This window comes from Amblyomma mixtum, chromosome 9 (genome assembly GCF_055824585.1).
Source record: "Amblyomma mixtum isolate Tamu chromosome 9, ASM5582458v1, whole genome shotgun sequence".
In the NCBI taxonomy this organism is placed as follows: Eukaryota; Metazoa; Arthropoda; class Arachnida; order Ixodida; family Ixodidae; genus Amblyomma; species Amblyomma mixtum.
Genome location: NC_143020.1, coordinates 7,033,657 through 7,047,389, shown reverse-complemented (window position 1 = coordinate 7,047,389; position 13,733 = coordinate 7,033,657). Strand labels below are relative to the sequence as shown.

The 13,733-nt window shown below is 44.1% G+C and overlaps 1 pseudogene; it reads right to left on the bottom strand.

Moving 5' to 3' along the window:
* Positions 1-1,197: 1,197 nt before the first annotated feature.
* Positions 1,198-10,534, bottom strand: LOC149328196 (uncharacterized; annotated as a pseudogene).
* Between the last annotated feature and the right edge of the window lie 3,199 nt (positions 10,535-13,733).

Genomic DNA, 13,733 nt, shown 5'->3' with positions numbered 1-13,733 from the left:
ACTTGGTTGTGAAACTTACGGTACCAGATCGGAGGCGCTAGTTTGGAAAGAGATTATTTAGGTAATTATGACATGTAGGTGCATTCGCACCTGTCTACTCCGACTGCAGCGCAAAGGCCTTTACATATTTTTTCAATCGGCTACTGTTACTGTTCCTGTAGTGTGATGCCTCTGGCTATTTTGATAACTAACTGTCAACATTAGTTTCTTAAATTTTGTTGTTTCTGACCTACGTTTATGAGTGATTTTGTCATTTACTTACTTATGCTTTTTAATGTATATAAAACACCGCACCCGACTTTTCTCTTTCTGGCAAGCGCTGCCTTACAAGCCTAACGAGGCTTTGGCAGTCTTGAACTTGTGAGCTGGTTTCCTTAGTGGCAAAGAAACTAACCACCGGCAGATGTTTCTTTACTTTACTGTGCAGTGTTTCAAAAATGAAATAGAAGCCAGAGTGCACAAATCGAAGCGGCTCAAGATACACTGGATAGGTGCACACAAGGTGCCAAGAAGCAGTCCGTCTTCGCTCCATAAGATCTGACTAGCTGCACAGTAAGCGCAGGTTTACTTTTGGCGGAATCTGATGCACTTAGCGGGAAGTGCTATCTCTAAAGGATGAGAACTAGATGGCAAGCGAAGTTAGTAAATGAGCCGGCAGCTTTTGTTTACTGTTTTTTTTTACTGCTCGGGAAGAAGGGAATGTACTTCAAGAAATGCATACCCCATATCTGGCTGGTGGTGGCAGAAACCAAGAAATCAAAAATAAAAATTACTACCATTCCCCCCTCAAGTACCACTTTCCCTTCGTCTTTTCTGAATTTAGATAGCCTCCTGATATCAACTGATGGGGAAACTCCCGCTTTATCTCTCTCGCGCAGTGCTGAAAAAACTATATACGCCTGCACGCGCACATCGCATGCAACAATAAAGGCGACACACATTCACTGCATGCAACGACTAGCAGAAGCGTATTGTGTGGAGTTATATTTTTAATGCTCGTGCGCACAGACAAATTTCGCTGGTACATATTTCAGAGGCAACTTTTCTACCCGGGATCAAATCAAAATTGTAGTGTATCTTACGCTACATACCGAATACTGCTATGATGCTCTTTAGAGAGAGAAAAATCGTTTATTCCGCTTCATAGTGACAGTTCGACATGTAGGATTACTTGAAATGCGGAGTATTTCAGCTGTTTTAACCCATAATCTGAGCTAACTGTAGCCAGCATCTCCTCTCGTAAACTTCGATGCTATCCCTCGGGCAGTTTTGCATGTAGACGCTCTGGCAGTCCACCGTGGCTCGTTGGCCCACTGTACGAGCCGCGCGCAGGAGCCGGCAAGCTGTGTCAAACGTAAAAGTCTGCATGAAAGCTGCAGTATGCTCTGTAAATGAAAGTATGCAGTTTTATTTCCAGCGCTTCGGGCTCATTTTTATTGAAAACTAAAATATATTTATTATTGTTTTTGGCATTTCGGGCCGCACAAAATTAAGCTCGCTAGCAAGCTATATAGCCACCAATGAAGCACGCGTTTGAAAAATAAAATGCATCTTATGTGGTAAATAATTACCGAACGCAGAGTTGATTATAAAAAATATGTGCCCGAATAAACGGAAGCAGACATAATTACTCTATCTGTGAAGTGAGAAACAATAGGTGGAAAAACTATTCATAACGTGTTGTTATCTGAGTGCAAAATAAAAAAATTACGGAGGGTACCTGAGGCTGCTCACGTGATTTGAATTCGGAAGCACTGTCTCATCCTGAGCTCTGATGCGAGGTTCATTAAACATTCCTTCTTTTTTAACAACATACCTTTTTATTAGTACACAGTAAAGAAAATGCATACACTAGGTTCACCTTATTCGCCAAGAAGTAACGCGGTTGAAAGAAAAGAGTTTGTGGCCAATGGGTTTCATGCTTGCTACAAAATGTGAAAGCCGTAGGTTCAATTCCCCGCTCCCTCGGCATAGACTTTTAATGCGAAAGCAATACTACTCCCAAGAACGGCCTTTCGCGTAGCGGCGGCCACTTGGCACGTTTGACCTTCAGAATAATCCCTGACGTCATACCATGCATAGTGATGTCAGAGAGTGACGTCATACCAGGAGCGAGAGACGGGCTACCAACTCGGCTCGTCCGGTAACGGCGGCCGCTTGGCACGGCGCGCCGCGCTCCTCCCGCTAGACGCGCTAGTGACGTTATGGCGTGACGCTGTCGCGTCCCACTCCTAAAGGCGAAGCTTAGCGCCATTATTTAGCCGTCAATTAGTGCTGAGTGATTAATCAGTAATTAGGCATTCATTAGTAATTTGCCATTACTTCGTCATCAATTAGGCGTGACGTCATCCAGCGGTGCATGCCACAGAGGCAGTGAAAGTGGTGCGGAAAACGCTTTCGCCTCTACGCACTTTCGACAGTCAAAGTGCCCCCTGAATTTTTAGATTAGAGGGGAAGGAAGAGGGAAGTGGGAGAGATAAGAGAAAGAGAGGGTGGCATCCGGTAGGAGGACACTGAAGAGTGGGTCCAGTGGTCCCCGCAGTGATTGCCGGGTTACATCCAGAGAGTGGAGCGGGGCACAACGTCTGCGGGAGCAAATGCTTCCGCTGACGTTGTGCTCACGCACTCTTCGGCATCAATCGCATTGATAGTGTACACTCTATTTGCTGATAAATGAAGCTTCTTATAGTTCATGGGAAGCACAATAGCGGTTTACATTTTCCACGGAAAACGGCATTCACAGGTGGTCCTCGCAGCATTTGTGGCGATAAAAGAGCGATTACTCATTAGCCTCTGTCGAAGCGCAGTCATAAGGCTGCAAATTAATGCTGTGGAGCGTTAACTGAAGAATTAACGTAATCAAAAATAAGTCCTAGAACGCGCTCGAGCCCTGAGCCAGAGCCTGTTTTTCGTAGTGCTCCACAAACTGAGCTAACTAGGAATGCAAGCAGATCACGGAGCGAGGCGAAATTGATCTACAACTCGAAGCGGAACTGATAGTCCGACGTAATTTAGGGGAATCCCGTGAGGTGGCGGAAATTTGTAATAGGATATAAAATACTCATCGAACTCACCCATATGGTTTCGCTTGAGTGGAAGCTAATCAGGAATGGTTTCCTAGCTAACATTTTCTCACTTGGAGGATTCGCCTAAATTACTTCGGAATACCCTTCGCTGATTTACTGCCAAGTCTCCTGGAAACGAAATGTAATGTGCTAAAAGCAGACTACGCGGACGACATTCGGAGCTTGCGAAACGCTGAATTCCGAAACGCTCTCATCGGCTACGTGCGCGCTTGCATTTTGCCATACCAGCCGCAGTTCTAGCTACACTTGGCACGTTTGACCTTTAGAATGACCCCTGACGTCATACCATGCCAGGTGACGTCACAGCGTGACGTCATACCAGGAGCGAGAGACGGGCTACCAACTCGGCTCGTCGGGTAACGACGGCCGCTTGGCACGGCGCGCCGCGCTCCTCCCGCTAGAGGCGCTGCATATGCAGTATAAAACACCTGCTTTCGCAACCTACCAGGCTTAACCAAAACTAAGCCCACGCCAATTTTTTTTTTTGGTGTAGCCGTGACTATTTTATGGTGTCCTTTTGTCGTCACGCACAAGCATGGTGATGTCACTGAGGAAGTTTGTGCCATTGAGGCTGCTGGACAGCGGCTTTTCTGCTAATGGGACATAAAATGCTTTGGCATGAATAATTTCTTGCTGTAATAACTTTTATTGTGACAGACACAGCATTATGCTTTAATAAGGGTACTTGTTTCCTCACCGACGTCACATCGAGAAACTCAAGAGAGTAGGCGAACAGGTAGGGCGCATGGTCCGCCGCGTTTCCAACAAGCGGGGCGGTCTGCGGGGCAGGGACGCGCTTCGGCTCGTCTATGCCTTCGTGACTTGCCGGATCCTCTACGCCGTGCCATATCTCCGCACTACTAAGCAAGACGAGGCGCGAATAGACGCCGTCATCCGCAAGGCAACTAAGCGAGCCCTGGATCTCCCGGTGGCTACCTCTAATGCCAAACTCAAGGCATTGGGGGTGCTAAACTCCTACCAGGAGCTGCGGGAGGCCCACCTCGTGAACCAATACACGCGGCTCATGCAGACGGCCCCTGGGCGCCGCCTGCTAAACCGCTTACACATCCAACACGACTGCACTCCAGAGGAGGCGGACCGTATCCCAGTACTGTGGCGCCATATGCTCTGGGTCTCCCCGCTCCCCCGTAACATGGACACCGACATGCCGTAAACAGGCGACAAGCGCGGGCTCGGGCTCTTGAGAGACAACACGGCTCCCGACCCGGTGTATATTATGTAGACGTAGCAGGCCCATCGCCCACAGGATTTTACACGGCCGCTGTCGTTCACCAGGAAATGCACGTTGATGGACTCTCTTTTCGAGCCCCGAATTCAATGCGAGCCGAGGAAGTAGCGATAGCGCTTGCTGCCGCCCACGCCAATTCGAGAATCATCATTACGGACTCCCGAAAAGCATGTGATCATTACTTGGCAGGGGAGATCTCCCCCTTAGCTGCTTGCATTCTAAGACGGACTGCCACTGATCCAACACCCAAAAGAATCATTTGGGCTCCTGGCCACCAGGGCTTACGAGGTAATGAGGCCGCTGACGCGGCTGCCCGAGCGCTTACTCACCGGGCTCCTCATCCCAGCTCTTCTGGCTCGGAGACTAACCAGCCGCTGCTGCGATTCAAGGAAATTATAACGCATTATAGCGACATCCACCGCCTTTTCCCGGCCCCTGCAAAGGGGCTGAGTAAGACGGAGGAGCGAACTTTAAGGCGCCTGCAGACAGGTACTCTACTCTGTCCTGCAATCTTAAAGCATTACGATCCTAACACGGATGGGCGATGCCCACACTGTGGGGAGACCTGTGATATCTTCCACGTGGTGTGGGCATGTACTCAAAATCCCCACCTCCCCCCTTCCCCTACCCCTTCCAGAGAGGCATGGGAGACTGCCCTTCTCAACTGCTCCTCGCTTGAGTCCCAAAGGGCTCTGGTGAAACGGGCTAGAGACGGGGCATTGTCATGCGGTGTCTCGGACTAGGGACGCCGACCATGTAGCGTGGCCACTCTGTGGCTCCCAAACTCTATTTCAGTAATTAAAAGTTTTCACCACCACCACCACACCGAGAGATTACGAACGTGTTTCTTCAAAATACCATTTGCTCAAAGAGGGCAAGCCCGATATGTAACGCGTATACCAAAATGAATGACTTTATATCTTTACAGTATTGTTTACTAATGAGTCGGTCCCTATTCATTGAAGTGGTAATTTAAGTGCTTTGAGAATTCCAGGCTCCAGCTTTCGAAGGAACTTTTCGAGTGCATCGTGCACAAAATCTGTCTCCGCTCCTGAATCTCTGTCCTTTCAGTTAGAAGGATAACAACTGAAGATATCATTAAGCCTAATATTCTAACAGCCCGGATAAACAAAATGCTGTCCCCTTGCAACTGAGTCATGTTGCAATACTAAAACGTTGCAATAAAATTTTCGTTTTTAAAATATCGAAATGCAAAAAATACCTATTCAACGTCCATCTTACCGGTTCTCCGCTCTACAATATATTTTACACACGCTATTAATCATTTCTTTTCCTTTATCTTGTTCCACTTTGGTTGCAATGAAGAGTTCGGGCTTTATGAATTTTCTACACCTTTTAAAGCATTTCCTTGCTCTTTATTGTTCCCATTCAAATTTTGCCGGATTGATCAGCCTGAAATGGTTTTCAAGTTTAGGCCGGCATATGCGCATTAGACCGAGATACAGTCGACGTATGAATCTCTTCTCGAGCAATGTATTTCTCTGTATATAATTAGGCAAAGTGATTTTGATCGTTGCTGACAATAGCTGTTTCCGATATTTAAAAATTTTAAAAACTAAACAGGTTACTCATGAACACTATCTTACCAGCAGCAAAAAGATGCACCAGAGGAACAAAATTTCAGCGCAGGCCGACACTGACAAGAAGTACTTGATTAGGGAGACAATACCTGTCAACAAAAACAAAACACTAGAACACAGAAATCAATTGGCGTCCACCTCTTTCCTTTCGTAAGTGTTTTGTGTGTTGTTTCTTCCAATCATGGTTATCGCTAACAATAATATAGATGCATTTACTTTGTTTCATAGAAAAGATTTATTGCACATAAAAACTCACGTAGTTCGTTTTATTCTACAAATATTTTTTTAAACTCACTTCTTCCGTTATTTGCATCGTTTAAAACCAAGATGAAGCAACCGTTTGGTCGGTCAGCAAACATCAGCTTTTAAGTTGTGAAAGGGCCATCTGCGAGGAAAATATCGTGCAAAAGAAAATACTGTGAAGGAGGCTGCAAGGTACAGTGTTGGCAGCGTAGGCGTGCGACGTCATTAACCTTTTTTAATGCGCGTCTAGAAAAGAACTGAAACACTGTATTTTGCGCCATTACCCCATCAGCCTGGTATACCGTTTGATCAGTGCTTTGTTGATTGTGAGTAGAAGATATTCGGTGCCCAGACGAATACATCAAATGTCTTAATAATATTTCATTGTATTAATTACTTTATTTCCTTCGTAATCATTTTCACTTCGAATGTTATCACTTGCTGCGTTATGCGTTTGGCCTATGTTTTGCTCATATTTACGACCTACACGCCTGCAATGCTTTCCTCGTATTATGCACGGGGTTTTATAGTCAGAAGTCTTCAAATTAGGTCTCCTGCCTTTATTTTATGATATCTGAAGTTTTTATCTCAATTTTTATCTGAATTAGTATGAATAGAGTATCTGAATTTTTATAAATGATTTACCTAGTAACATCACCTGTAACATACGTTTGTATGCTGATGACTGCGTGTTGTATCACAAAATTTCCTGCCTTTATGATCACTTATACCTTCAGAAATCATTTTCAGAATTTAGCTCTTGGTGTGCTACATGGCAAATGACTATTAACATCCGCAAAACCGTTGTTATGACTTTCACTAATAGAACGACACCTTCCGTGTTTACTTACACAATTAGCAATACCGCCATCCAGAGTGTGAGTCAATACAAATACCTTGGTCTTATTTTCACACCCAGTATGTCATGGTCCAAACATATAGATTTCATAACCTCAAAGGCACTTAGAAAGTTAGGACACCTCCGTCGCACAATAAAAGCTGCTCCTAGAGATACGAAACTACTAATGTTTAAATCGCTAATCCGTCCACTACTTGAATACGCCTCCCCTGTATGGAACCCGAACAAACAACGCGAATTTAACCAAATCGAGGAAGTGCAGAAGAAAGCCGTTCGCTTCATATGCCACAGGTTTGGTAGACATTTTTCGCCTTCCACAGCACTTTCATCACTGGTCCTGCAACCACTCTCATCTCGACGAAGGACTCAGTCTTTAAAATTTTTGTATTTCATTATTAACTCTTCCTGCCGGCCCTCTGCAACTGATTACCTAATCCCTGCTATACCATCTTAAACTAGAAGTCACCACAGCCTAAACAACACGCCTTATTTTGCCCGCACGGACACTTTGAAATAGTTTTTTTCCGCGTGCAATCGAATATTGGAATTGTTTACCCGGTTCTACTCGCTCTCTTCCTTTAGAGCTGTTTTCAGCCGCTATAGAATAGTTTTTTCGTTTTTCTTGTTTTCACTCATACTGTTTCGGATGTTTCGGACGTTTGCCATTGTTGTGCTCCATGTTTTCCTACATTGTTGTTCACACCCAGCCCTGCAATAGCCCAATAGGGCTGCAGTATGTATAAATAAATAAATAAATAAATAAATAAATAAATAAATAAATAAATAAATAAATAAATAAATAAATAAATAAATAAATAAATAAATAAATAAATAAATAAATAAATAAATAAATATATGCAAGAAGCTTACCTCTTCCTGTCATTAACGTCAAGGCGTTTGGTTGACCATGGGGTGGTGTTCTCGAAGTGTACAACGAAGTCACAAAGGTGTTGCTATATGCACAGAAGCGGAGCGTTCGTCACAATCATAAGATTTTTTTTTCACACACAATACAAGAAAATAAACAGCAAAATCCTCATCACTCACTTTCTATTCGGAGTCGTAGTGGAGGCGTAGAACACTCTTTATTCAAATACGTTGACAAAAATGCGAAATTTCTTCATCATTGCCTGGCAGCGAAAGAAAGACTTCAAAAGTTGGCTTCTCGCCTGCTTCTTGATGAAAAGCAATTCACTGAGGCCTGTGAACTGCATACGGTGAATGTAAGAATGAAGACGCGCATATATCTGGGGCCCTATTCTGTAATCTACCCATTTTCTGCGGTCCGTTTCACTTCAGTTTAGTCCTCTCTCATTGGTCACTCACATCACCCGTGGCTCTCAAGCGCAGGATGGAAGTGACCTGGCCATTGCGCGATTGGCGACCAGATCTCACAATTTACTGCCATATATTGCTATATGCAGCCAATGGTGAGACCCGTTCGCCAACGACGCAAAGGCCTGGTAGCTTCGCACAGACGTTTGAAAGCCGCAGGTGATCTCAGTGACCAACGATGGAACGAAGTGGACGCCTAATGGGGATTGAAAGATGGACGGTTTAGAGAATGCGGCCCCTGTTATCGAACTGAACGGAAGCTTCCTTCGGGAAACCTACTGTTGTCGCGAAGCTCTATTTGTATTTCTTTATCCTGTCTTTATCGCGGGGGAACCTTCAGTTGCCAATTTGATGCCCGAGATACCACCAGAGCGTTCTGAAACGGTGTTGACATGCGCGACAGTTTCGAAGAAATTCGAGCTTGTGGCGATTTTTGATCGTCGCTATATCATGCCACGAAAGTACACTGTCACCTTGAAAGTGAACGCTGCCAAGAACAATGGGAAGTGCGTTCTTCACTATCACTGAGTGCAGTTCTTGCCATCACATTGCCATAACTAGTTTTGTTTCTAAGGAGTAAAATTCACGCCCATAAACTTTTAGTATTTTTTGTCTGCGGACATGCCATGAGGAGGTGCTCTGTGCTCCAAAACCTCTTCTGAAAGCCGCCGCACAGCCCAACATACTGAGCAAGCTTGACATAGCTGAAAATGCCTGAAAACCCAGCAGCACCGAAATCATCGTGGAGGCTTCTGTTACCGACGGAGAACACAGTAGCAGCCGGAGACCGCTAGGAGAATATTTGCTACTCTGAGACAGTTCCGGCTGCAGAACATCCTAAGTTTACAGACGGAATAACAACGCTGTTTCTGCGGCACTGGCAACTCTAATCGCGCAGCGCCACAAGTTCACCCGGTGCTTTGTTCATGACCGGGTGACGTGTCTGACGGCTGCATGAAATGTTTCTATACAGAAGTGACGTTCGAACCTTTGAGGTGATAAAGCGGAATGTGAAACATCTGTTCTCAGTCGAAGAGTGGGGCTTTTCGACGTGTCCAGCAACGGTGGCTCAGTAGTTATGGCATTTGGCTGCTGACCCGAAAGATGTGAGTACCTTTGAATAATGCTCACACCCGATGAAGTGGAAGTCTTTTTCTTGACAGATGTAGAATAGATGGCGCCTTCAGCCGCGCAGTCGATGAAAAAGCGGAATCAAAGCGGAAGTTTAGCAAAGCGGAAGTTTAAGTCGTCTGTTCAGCCGCAGCCATAGAGAACCTGTGGCTCCCTGACAACCGGGCCTTGAGCTTTTGCGGGCCATTAAAATTTAAAAAAAAATCACGCTGGAGGTGCTTTATCTGCATTATTTCACTGCTTTAAATGTCAACTTTGAGTCTGCTTACTTCTCCGTGAATTTTATAAGCTCTGAATTGAAGAGCAGCTGTCAGTTCTCTACATTCTCAGAACACTTAGAGGCCGTAACTTGTTGTGCCTAATTCTGTTTCTTTTTCAGTTCGTACCCATTTCATTTGCACCGGACGTCAGCCGTGAGGAATGAAACAGATGAAGAAAGATCAATAAATCAATAATACGCACGCCTGGAGTGATCGCGTTGCGGACACTATCCCATTACAGCAGCCGCATCTTGTTCACACGAGTCACAATTCATACACATTGTCAATCAGTCGCCGAAAAATAGCCAAGGTTCTTTCGCAACACGATATTAGCTTCGATACAGATCATAAGACGTGTCACACATCTCGTCAAATTCAGTGATTCGTCGCCGTCGGCGTGGGGCGGGTTTATGCCGGTAAGTTGCATCATGTATGGGTTCTTGACACGTGCAGCATGACGTCATTGACAAACGTCTACGTCGCCTAGAACAGCCACAAATAAAAAAGGACAAAATGATCAGGAAGTAATATCCATCGTTAGAAAACTACGCCTCGAATGGCTAAAAAAGTACTTTTACAAGCTATAATAAGGTGAGAAGTGAAACCTGTTCGAAAAATTAAATTGAAAAAAATAAAGACTAAGAATATATTTGACTCACTGCACTCTAGTACTGCTTTCTGGAGTATCGTGGGCTGTCTTCATAAAAAGCAAGAGCCCAAGCTAAGGCAACTGCAGCTAGTATATGAACGCCCACTGAGGGAGTCCGCATTGCGTGGCCTGCTTCGTTAAAACTTGCGACGCACAACTGGGGCCTCACTAGCAGAACCTCGATTATTTGCACACGATGAAAGAACTTATTTACCCTCAATATGGGACTGGACGCAGATTGGAATTTTCAGCGAAAAGTTATATTTCAAAAATGATGAGGCTTGAGTCGTTTTTCCTTATTCTTCCTATTTAATGAGACCATAATCGTGTCGATGAAAATGTTTTTGATGAATGTCATCTTGGCAGGCGTCGTCTTTCCGAAAGTGCTAATAAATATGTATGTGTCAGGCGCCTTTCAGAATCGCATGTGCCATCGTGAATGTAACGCCACATTAGCCATGAAGTGATTAAATAGTCTGATTTGTACACCCACGCACTGATTTCTGTGGTGATCCCTCCAGGATATTGTTTCAGGAGAAAATTTCGAATCACTGGAGAATACTAAATGTCAGGAAGGAGACTCTGCAACAGGCATTCACTCGGCGTACGTGTTACAATTCGCTGGCAGCTTTTCCCCTGCACAGTTAAATATGGCTTGATCTCCTGCTTGCCTGATATTATGAAATAATTTCGGTGAATATTTATACTTTCTGCTTGCAAACAAGCACTTCCATTGTGTAAATGATTTTAAAAACCACTAGAATAATTGTTCACAATGTTTCAGAAGTTAAAAAGAAAGAAATCGATGCTGGCGTCGCAAAACATTATTTTACACTCGAGAGCATCGAAAAAAATCGGAAGCAGCAAGGCTGTCCATCATTCGCAACTGTATAAGTATTCTTTATAAAGAATTCTGCTTTCAGTGATGACAAAAGGCGTGATATGTCACCCTGCAAAAGCTATCCAGAACTTATGAGCATATGCCTTCCAATGCTTATTCTTGTAGAGAGGTCAGGGACTGCTCAAGCTGGTTGCATGCTGCTTTTACTTAGACTTCCACAAACCCAGTGAATGTGAAATAAAATAATGAATGAATGAATGAATGAATGAATGAATGAATGAATGAATGAATGAATGAATGAATGAATGAATGAATGAATGAATTGCTAAATGTTCTGGTGACTTTTGTACGAACCTGAAAAAGTAACTTTGAGTATTCTTTCTACTTCAGCTACTCTGTGATGCACCAGTAAAATCGGTTTATTATGGGGCAGCTAGTCCGTCCAGCTCGAAATATGCAAAATGTTTCATTTTACGGAATCTCCGCGAGACTAAATATTCAAGGAGTCGTATGTTAAATCGAACTTCCCTAAACCGGGGTGCCTGCTTAAATCTATTTCCCAAGCACACAAATAACTTAGGCCCCTAAGCGCACCCAAAAGTAGTTAAGTTTGCTAGTGCTGCTTTAGTGATGGAAACATTGATGTGCATTTCAAGGAAAGCGCTGATCGCATCATGCCTATTTTGCCATTGACTATGTGCTTCTGAGATGATTCTAAAGTAAATATGAAGGCAACTACAGGGTGACCTGTATCGGCTGCGTAGAGTGTTGTAATGCGGTGGCCACGCCTTTTGTACGGTTATTTAGTTAGATGATTGTTCCATTCTCATGTCTGACCAACTGGCCGTCAATACACACAATATAAACACTCAATATTCACTACCAGTTACCTGCACCCAAAACAACCTCTAAATGTAGATGATATCGACACATAGCTATCAGACTTTTAAAACATTTGTTGTCATGATTTGTGTACTCTTGGCTAACTTGTGCTCTTGAGCGAATATTTTCATTGCGGCAAGTGAAAGGTTAAGTTACTACGCATTCCCCAGAAGAGTCCACAAATGGTGATGGATACTTTGTTGCTGACATTAAGAAAAGTTGTAGCTAAAATAACCACCGATGACATCTGTCCCAAGGTATGTTGCGAATATTGTATTCCGTTAGGTCTTTTTATTGTATTGCTCATTCATATTTTTTCTTTGCAATTCAGGACAGGGGTTCTACAATGAGGTAGGCCTTCGTAGTAGTGTGGAACACCACAAGGTGCCGAGAGGGCCAGCTGCTTTCCGCACAGCTGGGAGCGCCATTAAATGGGTTAAAAAAGGCCATAACCTATAGGACTATTATCATTCTTGTATTTGGTATTGTTCTGTACCGCGTAGTATATTGCCTGTTTAATCGTCATCGTTAGACGATAGTTAGCCGACCACTGGCTTGAATAATTCAGCATTCGATTGTGAAGCTATATAGGAGAGCAGTTTCAATTGATTCGTCTGTGTTCTTACGTTTTTTAGCTTGCCTGTTATGACTATTTCACATACCTATGCCCTGATGTCTTCACCCCAGTTGCGGGAGTACTAAACGGAATCTTCCACTCTGTTTGCAGGAAGGCAAGGTAATCTCATTTGTCCTACACAAGCGCTTCCTGATCATTAAGCCACCACAATACCTCACGCGTTTGCCTCCCCACTCCTGGAAACATTGCTGGAAGGCACCTAAATGGAGAATTGGCGGCTGCTCTACTGCATGCAGTTGTGTCTTGATATTCTCCCATCCAAGTACCAAGCGCTCTCCGAGGTCATATCCGTAGTTCGGCATGACAAGCTTTTCACTGCTTCGTCAACAATGCACCCAAATCAGATTTGCCTTGCCTAGTGTTAGCTCATTAAAATGCCTATTTTTCGTGTTTATTGTACACAGAGCGTTCGTTGCAGCATGAACGACTCCCCTAAAGGCAGCTTTTATGCTGCAGGTGCGTGAGAGCAGCGAAATTTTAAATGCCGCCATGAGGCGTCACTCACAGTAGCTTCTGAATTTCAGCTAATTTTATTTTTACTCAAGATGATTTATGACAATTTTTAATATGCATATCAAGCCTATGCACCTATTCAGGTTGAAATTAATGTGCTTCATTTGTACAAATTAAGTATTGTTAATGCTTCGTGAGATTGCTTGTAGGTGTAAAGCTGGATACCAGTACTTCATTACAGATCACTTCCTACGGCTTGTTTTCAGCCGGGAAAAATACACGACAGTACAGCGAACGCTGTGTGCTTTTAATGTTAACTAATGCACACACGTGGCGCAAGCTGCGTGCAACTTCCGTTGATTATAGGCCCACTCACATTTTGTTTTCGAGCAGGAACGTTCAATTACGAAGCTAGTAATAGCGGCAAATGTTGCGCTTACCAAATCATTGAGTGGGCTACTGCGGCTCGCAAATCGCAGCTGTCGGTTGCCCTACCAAACATACCTG